The sequence below is a fragment of the Henckelia pumila genome, chromosome 3 (assembly GCF_033568475.1).
Source record: "Henckelia pumila isolate YLH828 chromosome 3, ASM3356847v2, whole genome shotgun sequence".
In the NCBI taxonomy this organism is placed as follows: domain Eukaryota; kingdom Viridiplantae; phylum Streptophyta; class Magnoliopsida; order Lamiales; family Gesneriaceae; genus Henckelia; species Henckelia pumila.
Window position 1 is genome coordinate 55,323,806 of NC_133122.1, and position 26,304 is coordinate 55,350,109.

The following is a 26,304-nucleotide window of genomic DNA, read 5'->3' on the forward strand; positions in this document are numbered from 1 at the left end:
TAGATGATACATCTTTTGACAGTACTGATTTCCATTTCCTAGATGATCTTATAGTCATCTGAATTATTGCTTCCCATTGACAGTGAGATCACTTATACTCACGGAAGATCCAAGTCATGACCTAGACAAGAGCAAATTATTAAACCATTCCTTATCGTAGGCAGCCATTAGGCATTGCGAAGGCCTTTCATTGTTTTAATTTGCTCCTTCAAAGCTACAATTAGCTTTGCTGAATTTGCTATTTGAAGTGGTTTAGATGTGCCATTAAATGGTCCAAGTTGACGGCTAGCTAATACAGGGGGTGTCTCTGATAATTGCATGAATGGCGACTGATAAGTATGTTTTTGTGCATTATTTTGTGTCACTTTCATGTTTAGTTCTCATGCTTTTGTTGTGTCTCACGAGTGTTTTTTGTTTTTTTATTTATTATTTCATGCATGTGGTCTACATTTCAATTTCCTATTTTGAATGAAGGTAAAATGAAGAAATCAAGAATTTGGAGCAAGAGAAGAGCCGCAAGAATGAATTACGAAGCAGCAAAGGTCAAAAAATAATTTTTGATGCAAGATAGATCCAAATCTGATCTCTACTATTCAAAAAAAATTTCAAGATGTTTTGATGTTGCTATCCAAATTTCAGCTCAATCCGACAGCTAGAACTCTGGATATGAATTTTTTAAAAACGCTGCACACTGGGAAAAAATAGCTTGCGCCCCAGCGGGAACTTTATGCGCTGGGGCACGACCAGGATTGAAAAAATTCCTCGGACAGAAACATTGGCGCTCGAGCGGGACTTTCTTCTGCTCGAGCGCGAATTCGTAAGGAGTTTTGGTTCGAAAAAAGTCTTGTGCAGAAGGAAATATTTTATGTGTGGATCTGGGTCATATAAATAAAAGATTAAACATATTTTGAAGGGTTCCAGATACCAGAAAAACGCGAGAGGCGGCTGGAGGCTTGAAGGATGAAACCTTCTTCTATTTTTATTTTCCTTCTATTTTCTTTCTTAATTTTTGTTGATTAAACTTTTGTTTGAATATTTTTTTCGATTATTCACTACAAGAAAAACTCCTAAAGACAACATTTTTTTTCAGTTGTCGTAGGGGGCTCAAAACTGTTGTAAAGCCCGTATTGTTAAAATTCACGCTCAAAGACAACAGTTAAAAAATGTTGTCTTTGAGAAAAAAGACAACAGTTTTACAACGTTGAAAAATTGTTGTCTTTTATCTCAAAGACAACAATTTTTAACTGTTGTCCTTGAGCGTTAAACTGTTGTCTTTTCTCTCAAAAACAACAGTTAATAATTGTTGTCTTTGAGCGTGACTTTTAACAACACGGGATTTTACAACAGTTTTGAACCCCATACGACAATTGAAAAAAAAATGTTGTGTTTTTTCAAATAAAAAACAAAAAAAATTAAATAAAAATTATAATATTATAAATCATTCAAAATAAAAATAAATGAAAATAAAATTATTATAAAATTTTCCAACGTTCCAAAATAATATTTACGACATTCTAAAAATTACATACGCAACCAATCAAATGACATAAACATAAAATTCTAAAGTATACATGATAAATTAAATACAACAAAAACCATAAACATAAAAATCTGAGATTAACTAGAAACTCATACGTAGCTTGTTGATCTAATTTCTCTGTCCTTCCAATTGTCTGCGAAAAAAAAACACTAGCCATAATTGCTGAAGTGATGTTAGTTCGTTAACCAAAAATAAATTATAACATTGTTCATTCTGGAATAGCCCCAAAAAATAATGCGTATCTTGCATGTAATAATCAAACAGTTAATGTAATAACACCAAAAAAAATATGTCTAATTAACTAACAAAAAAAAACTCATATTCCCTTTCAAAAAAAAAAAAAACTCGTATTCAAGTTAAATAAACTGTTTATAAAGATATGTTTTGATCCTCCTCCCTTTATCCAAGTTGCAGTAACACACTTGTCAATCATTTGAGCATATTTATCAGATTCATATGCACCGACACGATTAATGGTAACCTGAGGAGTTCTTATCAATTATTGATGATCCTTTGGGGTTTAAGTAGGGAAGGTCGAATTCATGAGACCTAAACATGATTATACATAGGATTGATTCAGCAAGCTAATGCAATATAACCATGTTTAATCGTTGTGGGAACTTACTTCTTTACAAATAGGGGAAAGTTGTGGATGTGCAAAGTAGTTTCTTGAAGAATCTGCGTGAGGATCTCGGGTTGCTAATCTCTTCTTAGGGCAACTAATGATTAATTAAACAATTAATCAAACAATTAAAAAATAATAAATCAAGAGCAGAATTTTTTTTTTAAAAAAAAAATTTGGTCAGGATCGATCCTGGGACTTTAGAAAAGTTTCTGCCCAGCATCATTTTGTGCCAGGATCGATCCTATGAAATCCCAGGATCGATCCTGGAGCTCTGTTCTGAAAAAAAATAATGTTTCAGAAGAATTCTGGTGCTGTCAAATTCGTGCACCAACAATCTAATTCACCAAAAGCATGCTACAATATCTAGGAACATGCATATAATCATATATAACGCGACTTGAGCATATAATAATACAATTCTTACATCAAACAGATAACGTAAAAGACATTAAATCACAAGCTACACCGACATAAGTGAGCTTCAAGTCTCAAGTCTTCTACTAGGTTTGATGTACTCTAATACATATTCGTTCAGCTATAAACCCGAGTCCTCACGTGCTAAATCTCGCTCCCAAGCTGTCAATGTCATCTCAGACTAGCTCCTGCCCCACTTGTTGCAATGCACACATACAAAACAAAGCAACAACCGGATAAACTCCGGTGACAAATATATTTCCCAGTAAAAGCAACTAAACATGCATAGCAAAGCATATATCAAATTCATGATATAAAAGTAACTACAATGCATGTTTTAAAACAAGGTTCTCTAGTTCATTGTTTGGGATCCCGAGAAGAAGATATCATAACTAACCACCGACTCTCCCGATCGAGGTGGGGCTACTTATCTTGCTTCTCTAGACTTTGAAGCCATTATATATGTAAATCAGACGCTAGGCTAAGTCAACCACCCAGGCCATACATATATAATCCCTCAAATCGTCTAATCGAACGTTTCCGTTCATTTCAAAATCAAAGAACAAGTCTTACAAGATGAATGCAACATATATCAACAAAATAGCATTCATTAAAATCAAGACTCATTCAACCATTCAAATACAACATATAAAAGCAAATAAGCAAATAAGTATGTGATTTAGGGAACTCGATACAAACCATCTCGAGTTATAATCTCATTCAAAATAGTAGTCCACTCTTACCTTCGTATTTCTTCTGTTCTGAATTCTTCAAATCTGAACTGCAATCTCAAAACATTCACATCAAGCTTCGTTCAATTCATTCATTTCAGAATCGAGTCAAAATCATCGACACAGCTTCAATCAAATTCATTTCAAACCTCAAGCAAACTTCCTCGGTTCACAATCCGACCTCTTGAGTTGATTGAGCTCGTAGCACGTCTGAAATGTAAAGATTACCATGTAACAAAATCAGTATACAATCCCAAGATCATTGGCTCAATCGTAGACTATCAGTATGGTTTCAAAACATAACCGAGCATCGTAGCGATTGACAATCGGGAATCGTTATGATATTGAATTCATTTCTAATTTCAACTCCATCATACGGCTTTTCATATCCGTTCATTATCATTCAACTCTTCATACCAACATCTATAATCATCAACATATCAAAGAACATCTCATCTCGATAATCAGCTATCAAACTGGTCTCAAAACACCAATCGACGGCATAACGATTAAAAATCGGTAACCGACGAAATATCGAAACTATTTTCAACTTCAATTATGGCTTCTAATCAACATATCAGCAACATAACATCATATTCCCAGCATATCAAAAGTATACATTCAAGATACATGCTGTGAAAACTCATTGGAATTCATACGACATCAAATAACCGATTCGACATCGATACGGAAATACATAACCATTAAAAATCAATATTCACGCTCAACATCTGATCTGTTCAATATATTGATTTCAAAATCTATCAGAAACCTCACAATACTTAAATCAAATCGAAGTCCTCGTCACAATAATTCCAGAACATGTTTCGGAATCAAAATCGGATGATCGGATCAAAAGTTGTGGCATTTTGAAAATCGTCGAAGCAACAAAGATGGAGGGATCGGCTCCCCTGTTCTTGGCTCTCAAACTTTTCTGAATGAAATATGAGTGATACACGTATTCATGCTGATAATTATAATTAAAATCGGATATGTATTGCTTAATTGCAATTTAGTCCCTCAAGTCTCCATTAATTTCAATTCAGTCCTCGGCCTTCGTTTTAATTCAATTTCAATCCTAAATAATTTAAGAATATTAGAATTTAAATCAAAACTCTAAATATTCCTAAATTAAATATTCTCGGATTAAAATTAAATAAATTCGAATTAATCAAATAATCCCGGCCTTTTGCATTTTAGCCTTTCAACTTCGATATTTGCAAATCAGTCCCTGATCGGGTTGTATCTTCAAAACTAATCTTCTTTAATTCCCGAAACATGGAATTTAACCTTGAATTCCATAAATATTCAAATCGAATATTTATTCTTTTAATTTAAGAATTCCCGGAATTTAATTCTCAAAACCCGTAAAATTCTCAAATTAATATTTTCGGATCGGAAATTAAATCTATCATTTCCATAGCTTCTCAAATCAATATTAGCCTATAATATGGAATTTAATTCTCAAATATCATAATTAATAATTTAATATTTTCGGCCCTTACAATTCATCCCCTCTAAGAAATGATTTCGTCCTCGAAATCGTAGTCAAATCAAATATCAAGTCTGATAGATTGAATGATTATCTGAAGTTATTCTCACCTCAATCATATAACTCTGAACTTCGTATCTCATCACTTCATTTCTTATAAGATCCTTTCTTCGGATATGCTTATTTTCTCTTTGGTATCTATTCAGTTGTACTTTCAGTCATTGAAAAGAATTCGTTCTGAGCTGCTTCTTTCTTCAATTAAAGATTTGTCGACTAATCGACTTAACTCAAAATCTTTTCGATATCTATTTCATCTAATTAAAGTACATAGGAAGAATCTACTGATACTTCTTTCACTTATATACATGGAACAATTCAAATTCATTGAACAATTCGGATTCATTGTATCAAGCTGAAAAGAATAAATCTTTCCCATCGTCAATTCCATCTGACATCTCATTCAATGAAGTTCAGTATTTGTGTCGACTTGTTTCTTTCTGAATATCATTCGATGTCTAGATAGAACATATATCAAGTCTAAGCTGTCATTCAATTCAGTGCTTCAAGATCAATAGTCAACTTCATATTCTGAATCTGCAAATTAAACTCTGTTTTTTCTCTATTCTGAATTGAATGATGTTTCAATAGTAAATTTTCCGCTTAACGAATCAGTTTCAGCTTCAAAAGTTTTATCTATCATTCAATTACGAATTCTGGTTTTTTTCTTCTCTGTTTTCATTTCGTACAGATTCATCTTCAAAATCTTTGTGTGTCTCAAATCAAATCTGATCTAATATCAACAATTCATGTCTGATATGATATTATATACTTCAATAGTAACATTTCAACACAAAGAAATCGGATTTTCTTTCATCATATCCTCATAGCATTATCTCAAACTCGGCTCAATAGCTGTTACAGGAATTATAATCATCAAGTGGCAACACATCAAGTCAAGTAATACCGAATCAGGTATTAAAGTTCTGAGAATAGTCTCAATATCTGGAAAATCAACTCAGATAATCCATCAATCGACGAATGGTATAATGCAATCACATATAACCAACTCTCAGAACATCAGTCAATCCATCGATGCCACATTCTGTTGAATAAATCTAAAGTCTTAATCCTGACAATAAATTTTCATCATTCCTGTAATTTCATCGTATCTCTATCTTCTTCACATATCTGAATAAATAACTGTTATTCACATCTCATACAGTGTATTCTAAAATTCTGATTAGTCTATTCGGATTATCTATTAATCAGAGTATAATATGCTTTAGTCACAGATTTCAAAGTATTCAGAGCTGTTGATAATTAGTATCACATCAGACATTCGATTCATCTTCTCTGATTATTCTTCCAATTCAAGGATAATATATTGTACCTTTACCTCAAAAAGTACTCAAAGTCTTCGAATCATCTGTATTACAATTTAATAGTAAACCCAATGTTTCAATTTGAAACATTATTTCTTGGCTTACTATTCATCTTACAACGAATCTAATCACAATTCAGTGACTTGATCATACCGACAGATCATCATATACAGTAACATCCATCAATCTGTTCAAAACTACCACCTGTTTACCTCATCTATACTGTTTCATCATGGTAGTTTCACAAAATATTCTTTCAAATTATAATCTCGTTTCAATTTTTGGAGTTTCCAAACTATCACTGAACTCATCTGGTGAACGATCTTCAAATTCATCGGAAACTCTCGGTACATTTCACTTCAAAAATGTACTACTTCTGTTACTTCTATTTGCTTTATCTTCTGATAAAACAATTATCGAATGAATATTGAATTAATAGTTGTGCAATTCTTTAAATTCTGATATCTCTTTTCGAAAATATCAGGCACAATCAAATAATCAATCATAATAGAATTCATTCATTCGGATCTGAGGCTTCAATTCATATCTCAATCTGACATTCTTTACTGAATTCTCATCACTTCAGTTTACTTTCTGTGTTTTTTTCATCTTCTGAACAGTTTTGGCTTACTTCTAATCAAAATCATTCTGATTGGTGATATATTCATCTGAATATAATCAAACCAAAATACACAGAAATCTAAAATCAATCGATCAATGCCTATTTCATTTCTCACTTCTTTTCCAAATACCGAAAATTCATATCATTTAACCAAAAAATCATGGATCATATTCAAATTCTTCTATCAGTTACGAGCTAAAAATCTTAAAATACGCTGAAATGTCATCAAATGATCAATAATTCTCAAAATCAAAAGAAATAAATCAAGATCGAGAAAATCCCTCAATCAAGGTCTTTCAAAATCAAATCTTCTGGATAACAAACTCTGCAAAGTGAAAACAACTCACTTGCATCACATAACTCAGAATGAGTAAATCACTCAGGCTCTATGAACAAAACAAGGAGAGCCACTCGAAATCAAAAATTTCAAGAATTATATGTCCAATTGATGTAGTCGATTCAGCATAATCAAAGAAAAGACTCATCTGTAACTGATTTTCATATCATCATATATCTTCTAAACCTCAAAATTAATATTCAATTCATAATCTCATCAAGTCGGTAATTCATAAATTCATCAATTCATCAATTCACCATTGAATTCCAGTTCACAACTTAAACTAAAGTCAAAAAAATCTTACTGGAACATATCTATAATCTCCATGCATTGACATACCTATCAATGTTGATTTAGATCTTAAACATATTTAGTGCATCGAATATACTGATTTCGGAATATTTCTGTAGTCAAACATCATGCATCAATCCGAAATCACAGAATCTTAATTCGAGATTCCATATCATATCATCATATTCATATGCACATCATGTTCTTGTTGATCTAATTCAATCGTTTCTTCTATTCATCAATTCTATTTCAGTTCTCCTTTGATCAGCCTATTCATACTTCTCCTCAATACTCGAGTTCTGACCAAGAACCAATTCTTCTTCATTTTCACGGAATACATGCTTCCAATCAACTCAGATATTCAGGTAAACATATACTTCGGAAAGCATAAAACATACTGATTGGGTAAATCACAAAATCAAGTGATTCAATCATCTGAAACTATCACTAATCAGTACTTGGTTATAATCTCATAATCTATCATGCATCGTAACCAAATATTTCCCATATGAACAACATCATGTTCAATTTCATTTCATTGAAGCAATAGTTTCATTCTTCAACTCAATTCACAAATTCTCTTTTCTGACACAGAGGTTAAAATATAACACAGCTTTCAGCTATCATATATCTCTTGCACCTACATCATCAACAGGTGAAAACAACATAAATATGTTACCTGTAAGTCTCATTCTCAGGTGCAATGTTATTTTGATCCTCCGTATACTTCTGCTATTTATTCTTCATTCGAATCTTCTTAGAATCTATGTTTCTTCGAACAGATTCTAGCACATCTACCTAAATTTTCTTTACACTGCTTGGTCGTATATCTTCCTCCACAATGAGTGTAATAATTTCTAATATACTCTGCATTCAGACCCAAACACTTCTGTCTTGGTCCGCTAGAGTTAAAGAATTACTTTCATATCATGCACTTCATATCTATCCTCTTCCTTCTCATCATTTCTTCATCAAAATCCACCAGCTGGTTGCTAGGTTTCGAAGTTGGTATTCAATCAATCTGATTCGATATTCATCTGAATTTTTCCGATATTTAAACAACTGGTCAAGTTCTTCAAGCCAACTGTTACCTACAACATCATCTATTCATTTGCTGATATTCTGTTCTATTCAATCAGCGATACTTCATTAAGCTGAGCAATACCGTTCTGTTCCGTTCAGTCAGACCATACCATTCTGTCAATCTGGGGTGCTTACATCACCCAAAGAACACTATTCTCTTCGATTCTGGGTGCTTACATCACCCGGGGAAAATCTTATAACAAAACAGTATGAAATTCAAAAATTTATAAATCAGTAAATCAGGCAGTTGAATTTTAAAGATAGATCATGCTCACATGCAATTTATCAAATCATTGAATCATCAAATCGAGTAATGCATAATCATGCAACACTAAAAATGCATGTGACTCAATCTACCCCGCTCAGCTTCTATCTCAGTCCAAGAACTTACGCTCTGATACCACCTGTTGTGAGGACCTCGGGTTGTTAATCTCTTCTTAGGACAACTAATGATTAATTAAACAATTAATCAAACAATTAAAGAATAATAAATCAAGAGCAGAATTTTTTTTTTTAAAAAAAATTTGGTCAGGATCGATCCTGGGAACTTTAGAAAAGTTTCTGCCCAGCATCATTTTGTGCCAGGATCGATCCTATGAAATTCCAAGATCGATCCTGGAGCTCTGTTCTGAAAAAAAATAATATTTCAGAAGAATTCTGGTGCTGTCAAATTCGTGCACCAACAATCTAATTCACCAAAAGCATGCTACAATATCTAGGAACATGCTATAATCATATATAACGACTTGAGCATATAATAATACAATTCTTAAATCAAACAGATACCGTAAAAGACATTAAATCACAAGCTACACCAACGACATAAGTGAGCTTCAAGTCTCAAGTCTTCTACTAGGTTTGATGTACTCTAATACATATTCGTTCAGCTATAAACCCGAGTCCTCACGTGCTAAATCTCGCTCCCAAGCTGTCAATGTCATCTCAGACTAGCTCCTGCCCCACCTGTTGCAATGCACACATACAAAACAAAGAAACAACCGGATAAACTCCGGTGAGAAATATATTTCCCAGTAAAAGCAACTAAACATGCATAGCAAAGCATATATCAAATTCATGATATAAAAGTAACTACAATGCATGTTTTAAAACAAGGTTCTCTAGTTCATCGTTTGGGATCCCGAGAAGAAGATATCATAACTAACCACCGACTCTCCCGATCGAGGTGGGACTACTTATCTTGCTTCTCTAGACTTTGAAGCCATTATATATGTAAATCAGACGCTAGGCTAAGTCAACCACCCAGTCCATACATATATAATCCCTCAAATCGTCTAATCAAACGTTTTCGTTTATTTCAAAATCAAAGAACAAGTCTTACAAGATGAATGCAACATATATCAACAAAATAGCATTCATTAAAATCAAGACTCATTCAACCATTCAAATACAACATATAAAAGCAAATAAGCAAATAAGTATGTGATTTAGGGAACTCGATACAAACCATCTCGAGTTATAATCCCATTCAAAATAGTAGTCCACTCTTACCTTCGTATTTCTTCTGTTCTGAATTCTTCAAATCTGAACTACAATCTCAAAACATTCACATCAAGCTTCGTTCAATTCATTCATTTCAGAATCGAATCAAAATCATCAACACAGCTTCAATCAAATTCATTTCAAACCTCAAGCAAACTTCCTCGGTTCACAATCCGACCTCTTGAGTTGATTGAGCTCGTAGCACGTCTGAAATGTAAAGATTACCATGTAACAAAATCAGTATACAATCCCAAGATCATTGGCTCAATCATAGACTATCAGTATGGTTTCAAAACATAACCGAGCATCGTAGCGATTGACAATCGGAAATCGTTACGATATTGAATTCATTTCTAATTTCAACTCCATTCATACGGCTTTTCATATCCGTTCATTATCATTCAACTCTTCATACCAACATCTATAATCATCAACATATCAAAGAACATCTCATCTCGATAATCAGCTATCAAACTGGTCTCAAAACACCAATCGACGGCGTAGCGATTAAAAATCGATAACCAACGAAATATCGAAACTATTTTCAACTTCAATTATGGCTTCTAATCAACATATCAGCAACAGAACATCATATTCCCAGCATATCAGAAGTATACATTCAAGATACATGCTGTGAAAACTCATTGGAATTCATACGATATCAAATAACCAATTCGACATCGATACGAAAATACATAACCATTAAAAATCAATATTCACGCTCAACATCTGATCTGTTCAATATACTGATTTCAAAATCTATCAGAAACCTCACAATACTTACATCGAATCGAAGTCCTCGTCACAAGGATTCCAGAACATCTTTTTGAATCGAAATCGGACGATTGGATCAAAAGTTACGGCATTTTGAAAATCATCGAAGCAACAAAGATGGAGGGATCGGCTCCCCTGTTCTTGGCTCTCAAACTTTTCTGAATGAAATATGAGTGATACACGTATTCATGCTGATAATTATAATTAAATTCGGATATGTATTGCTTAATTGCAATTTAGTCCCTCAAGTCTCCATTAATTGCAATTCAGTCCTCGGCCTTCGTTTTAATTCAATTTCAATCCTAAATAATTTAAGAATATTAGAATTTAAATCAAAACTCTAAATATTCCCAAATTAAATATTCTCGGATTAAAATTAAATAAATTTGAATTAATCAAATAATCCCGGCCTTTTGCATTTTAGCCTTTCAACTTCGATATTTGCAAATCAGTCCCTGATCGGGTTGTATCTTCAAAACTAATATTCTTTAATTCCCGAAACATGGAATTTAACCTTGAATTCCATAAATATTCAAATCGAATATTTATTCTTTTAATTTAAGAATTCCCGGAATTTAATTCTCAAAACCCGTAAAATTCTCAAATTAATATTTTCGGCTCGGAAATTAAATCTATCATTTCCATAACTTCTCAAATCAATATTAGCCCATAATATGGAATTTAATTCTCAAATCCCATAATTAATAATTTAATATTTTCGGCCCTTACAATCTGTCATTGAGTTATAGGAGTAGTTTTTCTTCACATTCTGCATATTTCATAACTAGCACTCGGTTTCAATTTCAAGAATCACTATTAAAGAAAATATTTCGAAATCATGCAAGACATGATATTGATGATCCTTTGGGGTTTAAGTAGGGAAAGTCGAATGCATGAGACCTAAACATGATTATACATAGGATTGATGCAGCAAGCTAATGCAATATAACCATGCTTAATCGTTGTGAGAACTTACTTCTTCACAAACAGGGGAAAGTTGTGGATGTGCAAAGTAGTTTCTTGAAGAATCTGTCATTGAGTTACAGGAGTAGTTTTTCTTTACATTTTGCATATTTCATAACTAGCACTCGGTTTCAATTTCAAGAATCACTATTAAAGAAAATATTTCGAAATCATGCAAAACATGATACCTTGGAGGTAGTATAGTCATTTACTGAAATAGTTTTCTCATCGACATTGGCGGAAACACTTGTCTTGCTCGAGCATTTGTGTTAATGGTTGCGAACCATCTTGAAGTCACGGTAATCACAAAATTTGAGAATTCTTGATGTGAGGGCTTACACATTAGAGATTTGATGCAAACAATAATAACCTTCATAATTTCAGTGTCATTCCAGGGGCCCTTGTAAAAAACCATGCAGCCTCCCTTATCAGCACAAGTGCAACTTCCACCCAAAAACTTTGTCAACTCATTGATTTGTATAAGATCAAAACAACAGATTCAAACTGCAGCGCCTTAACAAGAAATGGGTATTTTATGATATGCAAGTAATTGAATTTCCGGAGAATATTTACCTCGCGTCAATGATCTCGAGCAGCTTGATTCTGGTATTTATTACCCAAAACCTGGTAAGAAGAAACATATCAGCAAATCTAATCTTTATTTTTGTGAAATTTGAGTAAAATGTTTCGGCCTAATATGTTCCTATGAAGCTAATTGTCCACCATGTAATTGGACTAAGAAACTTGTTCCCTATAACTTAGATCCTGATTTAATTAAATCTAATATGAATCAAATCAAAATGACAAAAAACAGATTTGGCAGAAGTTTACTGATAGAAATACATAAATTGGTAATCTGAATAAGCAAAGGGCCAATTCGACAATACAATTATTAGGCCACCAAAGGCATAAGATTTGAGGAAAGCATTTGTATATTCTGATATTCTGCACTTCAAAACTTCTTCTCTCTTTTCTTTCTTTCTTGTTGGCTTGGAAGGGTTATAAGGTTTCAACATTTTATAAAGTAAAAATAGAAACATGTGCGGAAATTAGAATGACGTTGAAAATCACGGTAAAGTACTCACTGTTAGGGGGCTCATTAGCCAATAAGCTTTCAACGTATGCAGCAGAAGCATCCAAACCCTCTAAATCTTCACTATCATTTTCTGAAAGGTCATTTACGTCAAACCCTATAAGCAAAAACAGCAACCGTAATTCCAGTAATAAAAATCCATAAATCTGACAATGCATATCATAATGATATAAAAATGCAAGCGTTATTATTGAAAGAAGCAGATGAGGTTGCACATATTTTTATGAGGCTCCGAGTGTCTCATGTGGATGTGCCTGCAGGTTGCACATATTTTTACGAGGTTAAACTCTCAATCAAAAAAGAAAGAAAAGTTAACGGAAACAACATTCTAAATTTTTTTTAAATTTTTGTAGGAAGCATAAATCTGTCAGCACTTGCACATGACACTCGCATGCTTGGTTTCCTGCAGATTGGAGCAGTTAACATAGAAAAATCACATAAAATTCATTTTATGTCCAAATGGCTTGTAACTTGTGGCAATTCGAAGAAAATGCAATTATATACAAGTTTTATTTGAACTTCAACTTCGAATTATGTCACAACCAATACCAGATTTCAAAAGAACAGTAAGTCATTGCACAAATAAAAAGTAAGATTCTAACACAGACCCGTTTCAGAAAAATGGGCATATCTCTATCAAATTTGTATGAAATGACTTCATCTTAGTACCAAATCGAAGATAATAGAGAGAACTAAAACTTTTATTCACATTGTAACTTTAAAATCTGAAAGCATATAGATCACAAAACACGTTTTTCAGATCACATATGGACTGCATTTTCTGGTATTTTGAAGCACTTGACTGCTTTTTCCTATAGAGAAACAATAGCTCAATTTTACTAAAAGAAATCCACACCTTTGACAGCTAAAATCTTACTCAATCAAGCAAGGGCTGAACAAAAAAAAAATAGTAGCTCAAAAGTTCAAATTTCAGGAAATCACAGAACTAGAATTCCAAGCCATACACATTCTAGCAATATTAGCATAACTCCCTTGTTAATAAATCAAATTACAAGATGTTGGTGTCATTCCGAAGTAAATGCAATGATGTAAAAGTTTTATGCACACCATGTCTATAGATTCTTAATCAATATTACTCAGATGTCACAACAACACACTGCCTGGGACATGAACTCGAGTAACATGTACATGACCAATTTTAGAAAAATTATCATATGCCCATGAATACCCATTCGCCAATCTATCATACAAGAGCCATCAGTGACAAGAAATGAAGGAAACATATCGAAATTTCTTGTATTTTTGCATGAAAATGTTGTCTTTTGCGTGTTCTCTATTTGCATTTTTCTTGTAGTGCAAATAATAAGTATGTACTGCTAGTGTGAAAACTTCTCATACGCACTGGGATAGACAAGAACATAAGACCCATGAGATGACGGATAGGAGAAGGAAAGGGAATGAATGACTGACTTCATCTCAAGCTATTAAAATACAGTTAGGTATTTATTGAAATATACAATTAGATTTTATAAAATTAAGCATCATATAATTTAAGACATAATTAAGATGATAAACTGCACCAAGAAAAAGCAACAAATTAATGACTCATATCATACCGATAATAAGAAAAGTTTTAGTTTGAACTGATGTTATCCTCACCTATTTGATTCAAACCCTTGGTTAACTCTCACAGAAAGACCTGCTTTGTAATGCTTTAATTGACATCATCACAAAAATGTTATGACATGTTTTACACAACCCCAGGTCATCAAAGTGAAAGAAAACTGTCTTCTCACGGATTAGGAGCCAAACTACTGAAAGTGAACCAAAAAGTAACAAGCAAAAGTAAGGTAATCCACCTGATTTATTGGCACTTAACTAATAAAATTCTCGTAGTCTTTGGAGCTGCATGCTTTTTTTTAGAGCCAGAAACTATGAAGATCAAGCAAAAAACAATACAGCTAGCTATTCAAAATGTATAGATGTAAATATGTCAAAAATTATATTTCGTTTCTTCCATTTGTTTATACATAATAAATGTTTGTTTAATTTTTGGTGCAATTCCTACATACATACGTGTATATAGACTTTATTGAATGGCTCTTCTAATTAATTCTAATTTGCATGCCAACAGTACGTACAGTAGTATTACATGAAATCCCAACATACGAAAAACTAATTACGTACATCATGTACTGCAAAAAAAAAAGAAGCTAAAACCAAGTCTGTGAATTATATGGAAAGATGTTTCTTCCACGATCCAGCCTGAGACGTTGAATCACCTATGATCAATCAATAATAATATATAAAACAAACTAAACTAAGTTCATATATACTTCACTAGTTCACTGGATTCTCAATCGATCATCAGGCTTATGTTACGAATCTGAAAAACAATAAAGGTTGGAAAGGAAAAATACCCCGGATTAACAAATAGATATTTGGATGGTGTTTCATAATACAATCATGTAATTAAGTTTTAACAATGCCAAAAATAAAAAAGAATCCAATTATTGATGATACCTACGTATACAAGCAAAACAACATATAAAAAAAGATGGCGATGAATATAAATGAGGACGAAGCAATTCTATAAGAACTACTCGGAAGCACTGTTGGCAGCGAGCATTCATCCCCATTGAAGTAAACTTTTGTGGGGAACCCATCTCCATGGCTCACATCAATACCATGTATCTGTTTCTTGGTAAAAGATATCACCGATTGTTGAGTAAAGAAAACTGGGGAAAAAAAACTTACAGAAACAACAATTGGGTGCCAGATCCCACAACAGCAGAGACGAAGTCCCCAACTGTATCAACCTCTGAAGGTTGGCTCTATACGTTGCTTCCATGTCGACGCCATTCACACCTTTCTCCTTCGATAGATGAACGAACAGAATCTCCAGAACAAGCCCGAATTTGAGCAAATATTTGAGCACGTCTATTTCATCGTCTGTCCCCTTGAATCCTTTCACCTTCACTGTCTTCAAAGTTCGTTTCGCACATTGGTAACACCTTCAATGCAACATTATATTAATTATAAGTTTCAATATTTTCAAAATCCCACATATATATATATATATCTATATATATATATATGTATATACCTGAAGCATGTAGCTACAAATGGTGAGAACCCTGACGCTGAAAATTTCTAAAAGCAGATTGTAAAGCATATGCCCATCTCCTTGGTCCGAAACTTTGGATTGAAGCTGGAAATCAATCACTGCCTCGATTCATGCTCCATACATTTTTCGATAACAAGAACCTTCAGTCTCAGTGCGCATCATACATTAGAATCAATTCAAGGAACTAGAAAACACACCAAACAAACCTGATTTATCATAATAGGAGCTTCAATCCAATGAAAAGCGAAATATCCAATGATGCATATCTCGAATTCTTCAACTAAAAAATTGATCTCGACATTCTCAAAGAATAATTAAATAAAAACAGCCCAGTATCCGATTAATGTCAAAACTCAAAACAGTGCACTAGATATGAAATATGCTCAAGATGAAATAGAACAGATGGCTATACTCATTACGAGTGGTCGTGCATGAGTGCATCTCGGTCCCTGTCTCAAGTGCTGGCTCTAATGGAGCTATGCATCATGATGACCACTTGTCAAATTGGCAACTTAGTGAAACATATGTCCTCTCGAACTTCAATAGAAGATGAAATCAATAGGCTGCTGATGTGAAACTCCACAGGCAGAGAAGCTCTCCCCACCACCACCAGGGTATCGGCTTTCGAGTCCTTGATCATATAAGATTCCCTTGAAAACATGACCTCCGATGCTTACAGTTCTCTGGTAAGAAAAATGTTCCTCCGCGTCATCCATTGTACTGACTCTCACGCAGCGGAACACTGCTGGAGAATTAACTTCTAGGGGGAATTGTCCTAAATCATACCCTAAACACAGGCCAAGAAAGCAAAAATCACAACTAATTCTGAATAAATTTTCAACGCTGATTCGTTGAGACCTTTTTGCGCGTCAGTATTACATTTACTTGGTAACAGTAAAGAGGAAAAGGAAAAGGAAAACTTAAAACAAGTGGTTGATGAAGTATGGAGATCGCTGATTCGTTGAGACCTTTTTCCACAACAATCATCATTTCAATTTATCTACATATAATTTTATCCTTTTCCAAATATAACGTTTTGTCCACTAGTCTAAAATGAAATAAAGTAACCAAGGATCACTTTTTTAGTTGCAAGGGTGAGACTCTAAAACACATCAAATAGTGAGTTAAGAGTTTTCTTTATGTGAATTGTTAGTTGGATAAATCTATTCTCCACCCTCATGCATTATGTTATATTATATTATATTATATAAGGAACTAGTGTACGTATATTTACAAAACATTTTAGATGAAATTAAGTAGAATGTTGGAACAAAAATTGACCAACATTTTCTTGCCACTTAGAAGAGAGTTGTCGTATATAGGAGGGAGAATGCGGGAGGCTTGTTGTGTTCCCCACATTGCGGTTGTCCCAACACCAATCATTCTGAACCAGTGCCAAGAAATAGGTGCCAAGATTCAGTGCCACCACATGGCAGACCCTCTAAGTCAATAAGAAGTTTTGACATTTCGATGCCTCTGATAAGTTGTTTTATTCATCACTATTAATTTTTATTTAGATGTGTTTCGTCAGCTTGCTTCTTGTATGTGCCAGAACATCATTGGGTGGCTCTTACTCTCGGAATTTCCTCTGACAGACCCCAGAAGCAGAGTTGGACGTCATGATAAAAACTGGCACTGACTCAAGAGTCACCAAAACATAATAGATCTTAAATCCAAATGGAAATCCACACACCCACATGCCACAACCCAACCAGAAAATAAGAAATCAACTCAATCACACAAAAAAAAACTCAATCTCGTAAAGGTCAGTAGATTCGGCGGCTAGTACTCATAATCAGCATACTACAAATACTAGAATAATAATACCGAAACAATGAAATAAACCTTCGTCAGCATCATTTCATAAAGCTAAAACAAAGAGTTAGAAAAAAAAGGAAACCGGTCCCTGACCTTAAAGCGTTCTGTGATGCTCAGAAGCCCAAAAACTCTGCTTTGAAGCCGGATAGATAGCTAGGGTTCAGCTTCAGCCTCCTCCGTCTCTCCCTATGTCGAGGAGTTTTATTCACTTTCTGGATCGGCCAGCAGAAACTTCGTGGTGACAGAAGAAAAAAAGTTAAGAATTCAACAAAGGAAGATGCTCCGAAGGAGGAAAGCGCCACCACCGGAGAGAAGAAAAAAAAGCGGATGAAGAAGACGTGGAAGAAGAGGTTAGGCCAAATTTGGGGCTTAGGTCATATTGTTGGGATCCCGATTGTTTAACCGGGGAAATAATTATTATTTAATTTTTTTAAAAAAAATAACCTTAATTAAAAGACATCATTTTTATACAACAGTTTTTAAAAATGTTGTCTTTTATTCGAAAAAACACTCTCATTAACAACAGTATATAAAAAATGTTGTCAATCGTAAAAAAAATTGTTGTCGTAGCTAAAAAAACAGTTTAAAGACAACAATTTTTTAAAAAATGTTGTCTTTCAGAATAAAAACGCTCAACAACAACATTTTTTAATAAAAATGTTGTCAAAAGTTAGAAGACAACATTTTTGCCTTAAAAATGTTGTCTATTTACTGTTGTGGATTGAGGATTTTCTTGTAGTGATTGAGTAGTTTTTCTTCAACCAAGACCACGAGATTGAGTCGAACTTAATTTATGTTTGAGACTTGGTTACATGTTTGATTTATTTTGAATATTTTCAATTATTGATTGATGTTAATTTAATACTTCTTGTGAATATCTTGATCACCTAGTCACATGTGTGTAGATTTATCATGAATCGAAAGATGATTGATTAAAGATAGCTTCAAAAATATCAAAAAACATATGGTTAAACCGACTAGAAATAATATTCGATTTCAGTATTATGTTTTAGGTGAAAACTGAATTTGTATAAATATTGAATGCGTTTAAGTTTGATTAGAAATAATTAGAAATAATTAATTCGTCCAACTTGAATAGGTTTAGCAAGTCTAGAAATAGATTGTTGAATAAGATAGAAAAATTCACCGTGATTGGAATAAACATAATTTTTATTCGATGCAACGTGGATGCATAAATTAGTTCAATACTTTCGTGTGTCTTAGTTGTCTCGTTTTAATTAAATTTATCTTTCAGCTATTTTATTTCTTTTTTTTAGTAATTGAATTTTTATTTAACTCATCGCATCTTTTTTATTATTTTTGTCTAGATTAAGTTAAATAATCAAATCTTGAGAATTGACTACGGTCTCTGTGGGATCGATACTTGTACTTGTTATCCATATACTATTACATGACCTAGAGCACTTGTTAGTCATAACCAAAAACGTCGGTCAAGTTTTTGGCGCTGTTGTCGGGGACTGTACATTTAGTTAATATTAAGATAGATTATTTGCTTGAGACTCGATATTTTATTATTGGTATTTTATTATTATTTATTATTATTATTAATATCATTTATTTTTTCTTGTGAGGTACTTGAAGATAGATCATCGACAAGTGTTCACAAGTTTTGCCGAACAATACTCAGAGTCATTCTATGTCACATGGGGGAGATTCAATGATTTGTCTAACAATTTCCAATGCCACAATTTTCAAATTGGTGCTTACTCGATTTTTTCTACGGTGGATTGGATGAGACAACAAGAAGTTGGGTAAATTATGGAGCTTTGGCAACTGGCAGTCACTTGTTCAACAGAGATTTCAACAATGCGATGCACTTGTTAAATGATATGACAGATTTCGATTATCACTGATGTGGGGACCCGGGTTGCTAATCTTATCTTGGGGCAATTTATTCTTAAACATCATATAACACAATCTAGTTCAATTAATTAGAACCAATTTTTTTTTTTAATCCATGACTCGCGCGCATGCGTGAGGGACTTCTCGCCCGCGCGCGAGCAAAACTTCCCACGGCGAACCATTGGCTCGCGGGCGTGCGCGATATCACCTCGCCCGCGCGCGAGACAATGTTCCAGCGAGAATTGCTGGTGGCCTGCGCTCGCGCGAGAAGCCCTCTCGCCCGCGCGCAGGTCGACAAACCAGCGATTCCAGGCTGCTCTTCGATATGCCAAACGATGCAACATCAATTCTAAATAGCGCATAAAATCATGGCCAACTACAAATTGCAACATAAACATCATATTCTAAAATACACCATATGTACCAATCTCAAAAGTGACAATATCAAACATATATACCAAAGTCTAGTGTTCTAACATGTTCGATACAAGATCTAGTACATCAACTGCTGAAACCCTAATCACCACATGCTATTACTCTCTCTCGAGCTATTCTTGTCGTTTCTGACCAGCTCCTGCCCCACCTTATTTCCATGCACAGATACAAAATAAAGCAATATCCGGATAACTCCGGTGAGAATAAATCTCAGTATAAATAACAAAACATGCAGTATAATAAACATGAATGCAATGCATGTTTCAATGGCAGACTATCAAATCTGATATCAAACAAATATTGGTTTTTGGGATCCCGAGGAAATAAAATCTCAAACGAACACCAACTTACCCATTCGAGGTGAAGTCAAGTATTTTATTTTCTCTGACTTTGGTATAACTATAGTGAGTCTTCTGGCTCTGGAAGTAACTCTACATTCCGTGCCAGTCAACTACAGCTTTCCAAAAGTCATATGCACTCTAGGCCTTTCAACCCTCTATGCTTTTTAGGCTGGAGTTCAAGATGCATGCAACATAATCTGTATGCATTAAATGCTATAAAACACCTTGAACACTTAATCAAATAAACAAGCAAAGCAACAAAAAACATTTAATCACATAAAGCACATAATCAAACAAGTATGTGGTTAACAAGGGAATACTCGAAACAATAGCTATTTCGAGTGTTCTATCCCATCTGGATTAGCTGTAATTTATACCTTTCAATGTGGAGTCTGAAAATACTTCATATCTGAAAACATAACATAATGAACATATCTAAAATCTGCTCGAAGTCGTTGCAATTCAATCAATCAAACTACTTCAAACCTCAAACTTTTCTATTCCGATTCGAACGTTGAATTCCCGAGTTCGAACACTTCAAAACAAATCTGAAATGAAGTATCATCAGCTCAAAGATCAACTAATCATTCAATCTCAAGTATAGCTAATTCAATAGGCGTGAACGTATATCAAAATCTTGATAATTCTTGAACCGACGGCATAACGGCTAAAAACCGACAACCGAAACAATATCCAAATCAATCCAACAATCAATTCACAACATAATCCTCCTTATATCAGCCATAAACATGCTCAAAACCACAAAATCATAAATCAGATTTTCAAAAATAGCTTCATAAATTCATATAAAATCCGAACGACAGTATTTTTCCGAATCGTCTGCGAATACGTAATCGGTATAGCTCATATATGCATATATATTAAAATCATAAAATTCCATCTTCAACATAAAAATAAAGTATGAAATAACTCAATAAAATTTGTACCAAAACGAAGGTCTCGGAGCGATGATCGCAGATATATATTTATCTCGAATTTCTGACGGTCGGATCACAAGATATCGAAGCTTTAAATTCTTGAAAATGGCGTGAACAAGGGTTCTACTTTCTTCCTTATTTTATTCTGATACTTCACATGTGAATGGAGAAGAAACAAGTGGGAATTAGATATATATTGCATATTTGCAGTTTAGTCCCTAACTTTTGGCTATTTGCAATTCAGTCCCCGAGAAAGTGATTTAATTCAATTTCAATCATTATTCATTTAAGAATATTAGACTTTAATTCTAAACTCTAAATATTCCCAAATTAAATAATCTCGAATTAAAATTAAATAATCCCGGGCCTTACATTTCTCCCCTTCTAAGGCATGAGTTCATCCTCGAAATCATAAGCAAGTTGTATAAGTTCATCCTCGAAATCATAAGCAAGTTGTATATGCAATCTGTATACACATAAGATAATGAAATAACATAAAACAGAATAAGAACTCACATCAATGAAACAACTCTGAAAATCTTTGTTTCATATCTGACTCAGTCTCCCAAGTCGCTTCTTCAGTGCCATGTCGACTCCACTGAACTTTGACTAGCTGAATCATTTTGTTTCTGAGCTGTTTATCTTTACGATCAAGAATCTGAATAGGCTGCTCAAAATAACTGAGAGTCTCGTCAAGTTCAGCTTCATCAGGCTGAAGAATATGGGAAGGATCAGGCTGATACTTCCGCAGCATAGAGACGTGAAATACATCATGAATACCAGACAAAGATGGAGGAAGAGCGAGTCGATAAGCAAGATCGCCTATCTTCTTGATAATCTCATATGGACCGATAAAACGCGGAGATAATTTTCCTCTCTTGCCAAATCTGACTGTACATCTAAATGGAGAAATCTTCAAAAATACTCTGTCTCCCTGATCAAAATATAGAGGTCGTGGTCTGATATTCGCATACTTTGCTTGTCTGTCCGGAGCTGTTTTCATTCTTTTCTGTATAAGCTTCACCTTTTTAGTCATATCTTGGATCATATCCGGCCCAACATCTGGTATGTAGTAGCCCGTAACCAAAATCAGTAATTAAGGAATTAATCATAATTACTTGGGTAGAGTTCGGAAGCTCCGAAGGTGAGTTCGGAAGCTCCGATCGATATTACGTCAGGCATGACGTGTGGCAAGATCGGAAGCTCCGATCAGGACCGGAAGCTCCGATCACCCCTATCCAGAGTAAACAAGTGATATTTTGACACGTGGCAGATCAGGATCTTCGGAAGCTCCGATGGCAGGATCGGACGTTCCGATCAAGGATCGGAAGTTTCGATCGTTGTCTATAAATAGAAGGCCGAGGCTTCATTTTCATTTGCCAATTCTGAGTTCTCCTTTCCATTCTAGTCCTTTTGGAGCTGTTCTAGTCTTCTTAGGCTTGGTCCGGAGGTCGGCGAGGCGTTCGGTAGTCGTAGCGGAGTTGTGCCCAAGTTCTGGAGGCATCGACATCAAAGGGCTAACGACGGACGAATGTATAGCTTTTGCTTCCTATAAATATTTAGGAGTATGCAATAGCTTAGTTAAGGCTTTTAGAGCACTTTAATGATAGTAATATCATTTGGCAGTGTAGAGCAGACTATAGGCGTGGACCTAGAGTTGGTAGAGCTTGCACTGTTTTGAGGTACGAAAGTACTGTTCGAGATATCCTGACTGAGTATGCATGTATTATGTGACTGCATGATTTATATGCCATGATATTATGCTGCATTCATTTGCATCTTGCTGTATCTCTTTCGAGATGTCTGTTAGTAGGGTTGTACCCTATCCTGTTAGTGGATGGACTTCCATCGATTTGGGTCCGGCGTATCCACGGTTATCTCGGTATGGGAGCCACCTCCTGAAGCGACGGCACAGCGTGCTACATACCAGGGCCCGGTCTGTCTCTGTTATCTGATCCTTGACCTCGAGTCTATAGGGAGTTCACTTTGCATGCATGTATACTTATACTCTCGCACTGAGCGTTTTATGCTCACGTCTCGTACTCTGTATTTTCTGGACACCCTATTCCATGGGGCAGGTTTGCGATTGGACGAGGAGGGTGGATCCAGGAGGGGCTAGTCAGTGGTTGGCCAGCTGGAGCTTCGCTTAGGTTTTATTACTGTTGTTTTGGGTTTATACAGCTATTCGATTTGGTTGTATATTATTGGATAAATTACAGATTCCTTTACTTGGGGTTGTAAATTATTTTTGGTTTCCGCAGTTTTATTCTGATATCTGTTTTAATTAAGTTTAATTGCATGCCTAAGTTCTGTTTAGTAAGTGATCCGGGTAAGGGTCACTACATTTATGGTATCAAAGCATGCAAAAGAATTCTTGGGATTTAGTCTCATTATGAGGTATTTTTGTAGATGGCAAATCATGACGACCGGAGTTCTCATGGCAGTGTTGGTGGGCGTTGGGGTGATGCCGACCGGGAGCCTCGTCGAGAACGGCGACATCGTCATCATGACGACGAGCGTTTCACTGTGCGTCGATTCTTAGCTATGGGTCCTAAGCCCTTAGTTGGAGGTGAGTCTCCGGAGGATGCGGAGAACTGGTTAGACCACATGGAGACGACTTTTCAGACTTTCCAATGCACCGAGGAGCAGAAGGTGGAGACCCTTGGCTATCTTCTGGATGGGCGTGCGCGCAGGTGGTGGAGGTTTACTTCTGCACCTTTTGTTGCGGCGAGAGGAGTGGCCACCTGGGCCAAGTTCCGCACAGCTTTCCAAAAGCGGTATTTTTCTCCTGCACTCCGTCAGTCAAAGGCAGGCGAGCTACTGAGTCTGCGACAGGGAGCCATGTCTATCGATGAGTATCAGCAGAGGTTCTTTGATCTGCTATCCTATTGCCCCGAGATTGCTGATAGCTCAGAGATGAAGTATAATCTGTTCCTTCAGGGCCTTAACCCTGAGATCCATGACCGTGTGGCGGTTGGCGACGACATGTCCTACGAGGGTTTGGTGAGCCGTTGTCACCAGGCGGAGGACAGCATTCGGCGGAACAGGTCTTTCCCTCAGTCGAGCCTGCTAGTTCTTTGGGTCCCCGTGCCCAAACTTTCAAGAAGTCTGGATCTTCTTCTTCCTCTGGTTCTGGAGGTGTTGTCCGTTACGGTAAGAAGGACAAGTGTGATCACTGTGGGAAGAACCATCCATCCGACAAGTGCTATAGAGCTTCTGGAGCTTGTTTCCGTTGTGGAGAGACTGGTCATATCCGGAGGGATTGTCCACTGTCTGGGGGAGGCGGTTCTGGATCTGGTTCTGGATCGGGTTCTCAGGCCACCGTACAGCAGAGGTCGCAGGGACAGTCTGCTGGGAGTTCTCATTTGAGGCCACGAGCTTCTGGCCAGGTGTTTGCCCTGAGACATGATCAGGCTGTGGAGGAGAATGAGAAAGTCATCGCAGGTACATTTCTGCTTTATGGTATACCTGCTCTTGTACTTATTGACACTGGTGCATCTCATTCCTTCATTTCTGCACGTTTTGTTAAGAGGCATAAGTTACCATGCATTGCACTAGACGTAGTGATGTCTATTTCTACTCCGACAGGCCAATCTGCTTTGGCTAAGCGTCTAGTGATGGGTTGCCCTTTAGAGTTCGAAGGGAACATTCTGTTAGCGAATCTCATGGTCCTGGCGATGGACGACTTTGATTGCATTCTGGGAATAGATATGTTGACTACCTATCGAGCTTCAGTGGACTGCTATCAGAGATTAGTACGCTTTCATACAGAGGGGAGTGAGAGTTGGTTTTTCTATGGTGAGGGAGCGCGACCCCCGATGCCTTTGGTATCAGCTTTGAGAGCCTGTCGAGCTCTAGAGTCTGGCGGGGAAGGCTACCTTATCTATGCAGTTGATTTGTCCGCTGAGAGTATTGGGATAGAGAGCATTCCTGTTGTGGATGAATTTCCAGATGTATTTCCTGATGAGATTCCGGGTTTTCCTCCTGCTAGGGAAGTCGAGTTTGGCATAGAGTTGATGTCGGGTACTTCGCCTATTTCTAGAGCACCGTATCGTCTGGCTCCGTCAGAGATGCGTGAGTTGAAGAATCAGCTACAGGATCTTTTGGACAAGGGGTACATTCGTCCTAGTGTATCTCCTTGGGGAGCTCCTGTTCTCTTCGTGAAGAAGAAGGATGGGTCGATGCGGCTGTGCATTGACTATCGGCAGCTGAACCGAGTCACTGTGAAGAACAAGTATCCATTGCCTCGTATTGATGACTTGTTTGACCAGCTGCAGGGCACATCAGTTTACTCCAAGATTGACTTGAGATCTGGGTATCATCAGTTGAGAGTACGTGATCAGGACGTAGCCAAGACTGCATTTCGTACTCGCTATGGACATTACGAGTTCCTAGTGATGCCATTTTGTTTGACTAATGCGCCGACTATATTCATGGATCTGATGAACCGTGTCTTCAGGGAGTATTTGGACAAGTTTGTCGTGGTCTTCATTGACGACATCTTGGTGTATTCACGTAATACGGAAGAGCATGTTTCTCACTTGCGGTTAGTACTGCAGACTCTTCGAGATGAGCAGTTGTACGCCAAGCTGAGCAAGTGTGAGTTCTGGATGGATAGAGTGGTCTTTCTTGGCCATATCATATCCAGGGAAGGTATTTCTGTTGATCCAAGCAAGATTGAAGCGGTACTTAATTGGTCGCGTCCGACCACAGTTGCTGAGATCCGTAGTTTTCTGGGTCTTGCAGGGTATTATCGTCGCTTCATTCTGAACTTCTCTCAGTTAGCTCGACCGTTGACGCAACTTACCCGCAAGGGTGTGGATTTCGAGTGGTCCTCCGAGTGCGAGGAGAATTTCCGTGAGCTTTGACGGCGGTTGACTTCTGCTCCGGTGTTGGCATTACCGTCAGGATCTGGAGGGTATGTAGTTTACACGGATGCTTCTCTTCAGGGGTTAGGTTGTGTCCTGACTCAAA

General features: G+C 36.0%; 1 long non-coding RNA gene across 24 annotated transcripts; it reads right to left on the minus strand.

Annotated features, from left to right (window-relative positions):
• Positions 1-1,490: 1,490 nt before the first annotated feature.
• LOC140887419 (uncharacterized) lies at positions 1,491-18,135 on the minus strand. 24 transcript variants are annotated; one of them, XR_012151829.1, is made up of 11 exons: positions 17,847-18,135; positions 15,915-16,722; positions 15,566-15,822; positions 12,840-12,944; positions 12,328-12,378; positions 12,125-12,197; positions 11,943-12,041; positions 11,768-11,872; positions 10,802-10,949; positions 10,027-10,224; positions 9,247-9,480 (listed from the first exon to the last, which is right to left on the minus strand). It is a non-coding gene; the product is annotated as an uncharacterized lncRNA (long non-coding RNA). The 24 variants fall into 24 exon arrangements; XR_012151831.1 differs by having other exon boundaries at positions 12,125-12,211; XR_012151832.1 differs by having other exon boundaries at positions 12,125-12,220.
• Between the last annotated feature and the right edge of the window lie 8,169 nt (positions 18,136-26,304).